This window comes from Petaurus breviceps, unplaced genomic scaffold, assembly GCF_028583685.1.
Source record: "Petaurus breviceps papuanus isolate PSGF00001 unplaced genomic scaffold, PetGlider_PUasm1.0 184, whole genome shotgun sequence".
Lineage (NCBI taxonomy): Eukaryota > Metazoa > Chordata > Mammalia > Diprotodontia > Petauridae > Petaurus > Petaurus breviceps.
The window spans coordinates 2,683,704-2,691,257 of NW_027185793.1; the positions used below are offsets into that span (position 1 = coordinate 2,683,704).

Genomic DNA, 7,554 nt, shown 5'->3' on the forward strand with positions numbered 1-7,554 from the left:
CTTTGAGCCCTGGCCATATTTTACTCACTTCTTTTATTATACTTTGGCTCTATCTTTCAAATTCTGAGGTATAAATAAAAAGAGAATTTCTTTTTCACTTTGGAGCCACTGTAGTTAAAAGCTATCAATACTTTAATTGTTTTTTGAATAACTACTAGCCCTCATCCAGAACCTTTAATGAAAAAAAGCCTCTTTAAAGGACCTTGCTATTCATATTCAACAGTGTCAGACATATCACAAGCCAATTAATGTATTAGATATCATCTATATAATAAAGCTCTCTATGACCCCAAAGACCTAAAATATAAACTTTTTTTTTCCCCAAATGCTATGATGATGGATTTTTTATGTAACTTATTTTTCTTTGGTTTTTAAAACCTATTTGGTTTTTAAAAACCTATTTTCCCTTGTATGTCTATTTTTATTTTCCTTTCAAAGAAATCTAATTTCAAGAGCAAGGGGCTATTTATCTAATATTCTTCCCGGCTTTGAAGAAACCTAATTGTGAAAGTAAAACTAATATTGCGTAGACACTATTAATACTTCCTCTAGGCTCTTACCATATCTAAAGATATTCCACTAAAAGACAAAGTATGTTCAGCTGTAACCTACCCTCTGTACCTTCCATTTACCAACACTCCACTCAAACAAGGAAAGATTTAATAGCTATGTAGTCCTGGGCAAGTCCTTTAATTTCTCTTGACCTCAATTTCCTCCCTTATAATATAGTGATAATAACAGCATCTACCTCACAGGGTTATTGTGAGGATCAAATGAAATAATTCATGCAAAACTTTAAACTGTTATATAAATGTGAGATATTATTAATAGTAATTTTAGTACTATTTAATGAGTATGAATTTTCTACATAAAGCCATTATCTTTACTTTACTTGGCTTCTAATATCTGATATTACTTCTCTTCCTCCTCCTCTAATGACAATAAATATGATTGTGTTATGGGAGTGGGAATCTGAAGATCTTCCCTGCCCCTAGGCCCTTTGATAGGCCTAAGTGACTCTGAGAACCTTCCTTGATTTGAAAATATACTCTGCCCCCTAATAGGCTGAATGTGATCACATGGAGCCTGAGGCAGGAGACTGTTTTTCAGGAATGCCCACATCTTGTTGCTTTGTGATTGGGCAGTGGGTCAAGAGGGCTGTGACATTCTCTGAGCCAAGAGAAGGCTATATATACCCTGATGTGAGATTTTGTTTTGGGGCTCACTTTGAGAAGAGTTGTGTGATTTGACCAGATGAGACTCTGGGCAGCCGTTGAGCCCCCAGCTTTGAAAACCCAGATGTTGGTGCCTCCCTCTCTGGCAACTGTGACTAGGTATGTATATAATGGTCAGACAGTTGGAAGCCTGTCTGCTGATCTGTTTCTCTGTCTGTATTTTTTGTCTGCTTGTAAACTCTGTATTCTCTGAAGTTCAGGGTGCTTACCTTTTTCCCCTGAACTAGGTAAATGTCATATGTTTGATTAAAGCAAGATTGTTAACCCATTTTGAGTTGCTTTTATTTAGAAAAGCAGAACTAAGAACCTGTGTTGGCAGCCATCCTGGGTATGCTAGGGTGCTTGCTGCTACAGATTGCTACAGCTACTACTAGTTGGTATTTACAAGTTGCTTTGAGTTTTCAATATGCTTTACAAATAGTAAGCTCATAGCAACACAGTGAGATAATTGTTCTTATTATCCCAATGTAATAAATGAGGATAATACTGAGGCTGAGTTTTCAGATGTCCTCAGGGTCACAAAGGTCAAGTAGGACTTAAACTCAGGTACAGACGGTCCTTGCTTTATGTAATTTTGCATTAAGCAAATTCAGCTTTATGATATCCACATTTCAAAAAACAGCCTATGTGAACTTTACTATATAGTACTAATATACTATATTATATACTATATAGTACTCTTTACTCCTACCCTTCCACTTGCTCCATGGCTTCCCATTCCCTTACCAAAACAAAAAAAACAAAAACAAAAAACCTCCAAGTGAAAGCAAAAGAACAGAAGCCCAGAGACATCATCACCACAGGATAGGGTGCTTGGCTTGAGACCAGCAATATATGAAAGACCTTAGCCCCATTCTGCCCACCTGCCTGGCCTTGCATATCTATCTTCCTTCTATCTACACTTGGGTGCCTTGCATGTGTCCCTAGCCCCACAGTGTAGCTAATGCACTCCTGTCTGTGCCTATGTCTTACTATCCCTCTATCCCCTCCCCCATTTCTTGTCCTGCTCTTGATTCTCAATCCCTGGCCCCACAAGTCTTTCAACCATGTGTCAACCCCTCTCTCCACAGGCACAAAGCCCCCTTGTGCCTTCTTCCCTCCCTAACTTACCCAAGTCCATGGGAAAATTCACATTATGCAAAAACTGCTTCATGTTATGGTCTGTGGAATAAAGATCAGTGGTCACTTACATAAAGCAAGAATGTCTGTATTCTTATCTCTAAGTCCAACATGTTATTCACTATGCTGCACTGCCTCTCAAGCACAAATGGGTATTATAACAATTGATGTCTCTGCCCTCACTGATATTAAGGTACCATATAACTTTAAAGTGTCTGCAGATATAACTTCAGAACTCATTAAGTCCTTGATTTATCTCAGATAATGGCAGTACTATGACCATTCTCAACTAGTATGGTACAAGTATATCATAAAACTGGTGTCAGAGATAATTCATTTAATTTTAAATGGAAAGATTACATATTCTTATGTACATAGGAGACTTGGTTTGATCTAGAATAAAGGTCTTTAACCTTTCAATCTAACTGCCATAGATCCTTTTGGCAGTCTGGAAAAACCTATGGATCCCTTCCAGAATAATGTTTTAATATGCCTAAAATAAAATATATTGGATCATAAAGGAAACCAACTGAAATATAGTTATCAAAACACTAAAAAACCTCACAGACCTCAGGTTAAGAATCCTTGATCTAAAGTGGAACCAGGTTTTGTGAATAATAAGGTGCTTTGATAATAAATGTTCTAATGTATTTAACTATCAACATTTAATTGGGCCTTCAGCAAATCATTGATTAGGGTAAGAATGAAAATGCATTTCAATATACCTCCTTATTCAACAGATTCAACTATGTCATAGTCCTAAAATATCCATGTACTGTGTGAAATATACATGCATGTACATGTAAAATATACTTTTATATGAAATATATATTTATATTCAACTCATGTTAACATAATCCTTTAAGATTTGCAAAATACAAGCCTGCCAACAACCTCTGAAGATAGGTATTATCATTCCTACTTGGCACAGAATTAACCTTAGGCTCACAGGGTTTAAATAGCCTGTCCAGTTACACAGACAATTGAGTGCTAAAGGCAGTATTTGAATCCAGGTCTCTGACTCCCAAAACATTATTATTGCTATCACAACATGTTCTCTCTCTCTCAAAGCTTACAATGTGGACATATTTCCTTGTTACCCCTGCCAATCCCCCCCACCCCACAAGCATACCATATTTTATTATTTAGTTTCCTTATCTCTTAAAATTTCTGGCACCTTTACTACATTCAAACTTTGAACTTCAACTGCCTATTATCATAAAATGGAGAGTTATTTTCTCTAAAATCTTCAATTTCTCATTGGTAGTGATGCTGAAACTAAGCTATAATTTATTTTCTATAACTTGGAGTTCTGGAGACATATAGTTATTGTTGTCAGTTTAAAATATAATTTCTGGACAGAAGACAAAGCATTTTATATCATTTATGAGCCAAGAGCCAAAATTTGGCTTAAGATAGATTTTTTTTTAAAGATTGATGGTGGTATGCTTTAGTGTAACAATTACAAAGGAATTCTAAATAATAATAAACATACATTTTAAAGTAAGGCACAGATATTGAACTCAAGATACAGAAATTTTGTTAAGATGCACTAAATAGGATCACATAATATTATAAATATCAATATGCTAGACATACTGGCTTCAGTAAAGGTAATCTCTGATGTTGAACTGTTTGCTTTAAATGAAATGGATATGGAGACTTCTGACCAAGAAGATTGCCTGAATGGGAGATAAAATGCACTCCAACAAAATGCCAAAGTTTGTAATAGATATAAATAATGATCAAAACTAGTATGAAACACCAGTAAATGACTTCTTCCCCTCTAGAATTGCACTGAAGTTCAAAAGAAGCAGGAAAGGGGGCCAGCCAATTGCTTCCAAGCATTGACCAGAGACTGCCTACAGCCTACAGATGGCTGTCTACAGCCACCTAAGCTGCATCCAGAGGCAGCAAGAGCCTAGGTCTCCCCTAAAAATCCAGGGTAGTCAGAAAAGTATAAGGGTGGGAACCTTGGACCCCTCCTCGATCATTGCTTTGTCATGGCTGAGGGGCACATTGTGTAGCTCAATGAAACTATGAGCTACTCTGTACACAGAAATTAAGAAGAGGTGGCAAGAATAGACAGAACTATACAAGAAAGATCTTAACATTACTAATAACCATGATAGTGTGGTTACTGATCTAGAGCTACCAGACATCCTGGAGAATAAAGTCAAGTGGGCCTTAGGAAGTATTGCTAACACTAAGACTAGAGGAGATGATGGAGTTCCGGCTGAGCTAGTTAAAATCCTACAAGATGCTGCTGTTAAAGGGATGCACTCAATATCCCAACAAATTTGGGAAACTCAACAGTAGCCACTGGGTTGGAAAAGATCAGTTTGCAGCCTAATCCTAAAGAAAGGCAAAGCCAAAGAATGTTCAAATTACCAAACAATTGGGCTCATTTCCTACCCCAGCATGATCATGCTTAAGATTCTGCAAGCTAGGCTTTGGCAATATGTAAACCAAGAACTACCTGAAGAGCAGGCTGGTATTCGAGGAGGCAGAGGAACCAGAGACCCAATTACCAACATTCACTGGATTGTGGAGAAAGCAAGGGAGTTCCAGAGAAACATCGACTTCTGCTTCATTGGCTACATGAAAACCTTTGACCGTGTGGATCACAACAGAGTGTGGCAAGTCCTCAGAGAGGGGAGTACCAGATCATCTTAACTGTCTCTTGAGGAACCTGTATGAGGATGAAGAAGAAACAGTTAGAAATGAACATGGAAACTGGTCGGTTTAAGATTGGTAACAGAGTAGAACAAGGCTGTATATTGTCATCTGGCTAACTTATATGCAGAGTGCATCATGGCAGCCTAAACAAATTAAAAGCTGGAATTAAGGTTGCTGAGAGAAATATCAAGAATCTCAGATATGCTGACAATACTACTCTGATAGCAGAAAGTGAAGAAGGATTAAGAAGCTTCTTGATGAGGGTGAAAGAAGAGAGTATACAAGTTGGCTTGAAGCTTATCATCACAAAAACTAACATATTCTTGGCCAATAGAAGGAGAAGAAATGGAATTAGTGTCAGATTTCATATGGGGCTCAAAGATCACTGTAGACTGCAGCCATAAAATTAAGACTTGCTCCTTATACGGAAAACTATGTCAAATCTGGACAGCATACTAAAAACCAAAGACATTACCTTGTCAACAAAGATCTGTATAGTTAAAACTATGATTTTTCTGGGCAGTTAGGTGGTGCAATGGATAGAGTGCCAATCTTGGAGTCAGGAACACTGGAGTTCAAATCCAGCCTGAGACACTTACTAGCTATGTGATTCTGGGCAAGTCCCTTAATGCTGTTTGCCTCAGTTTCCTTATCTATCACATTATCTGGAGAAGGAAATGGCAAAACACTCTAGTATCTTTGCCAAGAAAACCCCACATGGTGGTCACGGAGTCAGACATGACTGAAACAGCTAAACAACAACAAAAATGATTTTTCCAGTAGCAATGCATGGCTATGAGAGTTGGACTACAAAGAAAGCTGAGTGCCACACCACTGACACTTCTGAATTATGGTGGTAGAGAAGACTTCTGAGAATCCCTTGGACAGCAAGGAGATCAAATCAGTCAGTGATTAAAGAAATTAATTCAGACTATTCACTGGAAGGTCAAATATTGAAGCTGAACCTTAAATACTTTGGCCACATAATTAGAAGATGGGGCTTGATAGAAAAGACCCTGATGTTGGGAAAGACTGAAGGCAAAAGAAGAAGAGGGATGGCAGAGGATAAAAAGGATGGATAGTGTCACAGAGGCAATGAACATGAACTTGGACAGACTTTGGGAGATAGTAGAAGATAAAAGGGTCTGGTATACCATGGTCCATGAGGCTATAAAGAGTCAGCTATGTCTAAATAACAAGGGAACCTTAGAAATATCTAGAGCTGGAGTTGGCAGTAGTAGCAACTGTAGTAGTTAGCAGCAACCAAGACACAGGGTTACAGGGTGGCTCATATTAAGCAGAATATCGCCACCCAGGGGCATCAAATTCCAAAGCATCCTGTTGTATGACACCACAGAGGGCTCTGAGGATTCTATACTCTTTAGCTCAAAGATCCACAGGAGCCCAACCCTGGTAGGAGACCAAGTAGGGCCTGCTGCCCAAAAATGCAGCAGGGGGACAGAGTCTGGTCCCATTGCAAACCCTTGCTGAAGAGATAAGTAAATCAAAGAAAACTCTGGCCAGTATAAAAAATTACTGCAAATCTAAAGATCCCTCCAAAGGAGGTAGTAAGTCTGGCATTGATAGTAACTGCAAGTACAGACTCAAATAAATTTAAAAAAAAAAGAACTTTCCATAAGGACTACCCGAAGATATACTGATCAGTCGCTGAAAGTCACAAAAGGAAAATTCTTAGGAACATCATAGCCAAAATCCAGAGCTTCCATGTCAAAGAAAAAAAGATAGTGCAAGCAGCTAGAAATAAAGAATCAAAGAACTGTGGAGTCACAGTCAGAATCACAAAAGACTTAGCAGCCGGCTTTTAAAAAAGCAGAAAATCTCCTTTAAGAATACACTATTCTTAAAAAGGTAAAAGATATAAGCTTCTAACTAAGAACAATGTATTCTACAAATCTGAGTATCATCAAATCAGACCAAAAATGTCTCATTCTGCATTGAGGCACAATTGTCTATCAAGAGGTAGTAGCATGTTTCATCATTAGTCCTCTGGAATAGTGATTAGTGATTGCACTGATTGGAGTCACTAATGTATTCAAAGTTGTTTCTCTTTGCCATATTGCCATCACTAAATACATATATATATATATATATCAGTTCATATAAATCTTCCCAAGTTTCTCTGAAACCATCTCCGTTGTTTCTTATAGCACAATAGTATTCTATCACATTTAGATACCATAACTTGTTCAGCCATTTCTCAATGTATGGATACCCTTTTGATTTCCATTCTTTGCCCCTTCAAAAACAGCTATATTTTTGTGCATACTTAAGAGTTTGTTTTGTTTAGGGCTAATTTCCCCCTTAATTTACCTCCCTCTAATTGCTCCTTCACCCTTCTCCATTTTCCTTATTGAGTGAAATGTATGTCAGTCTCCAATTGTGTGTGTGTGTGTGTGTGTGTGTGTGTGTGTGTATGTTCTAACCATCTCTGACCTGTTTAGATGAGAGTAAGGATCAAGAATCAGCCACAAATCCCTCCCCCCCTGCCACTTATGCCTGT

The 7,554-nt window shown here is 37.9% G+C and overlaps 1 protein-coding gene across 1 annotated transcript in view; it reads right to left on the reverse strand.

Annotated features, from left to right (window-relative positions):
• CDC42SE2 (CDC42 small effector 2) overlaps positions 1-4,970 on the reverse strand; it is a 173,464-nt gene extending 168,494 nt beyond the window's left edge. The window contains exon 1 of the mRNA XM_069088090.1: positions 4,834-4,970. The gene's annotated coding sequence lies outside the window, so the exon portion shown is untranslated. The remainder of the gene's footprint in view (positions 1-4,833) is intronic.
• Positions 4,971-7,554: the final 2,584 nt, after the last annotated feature.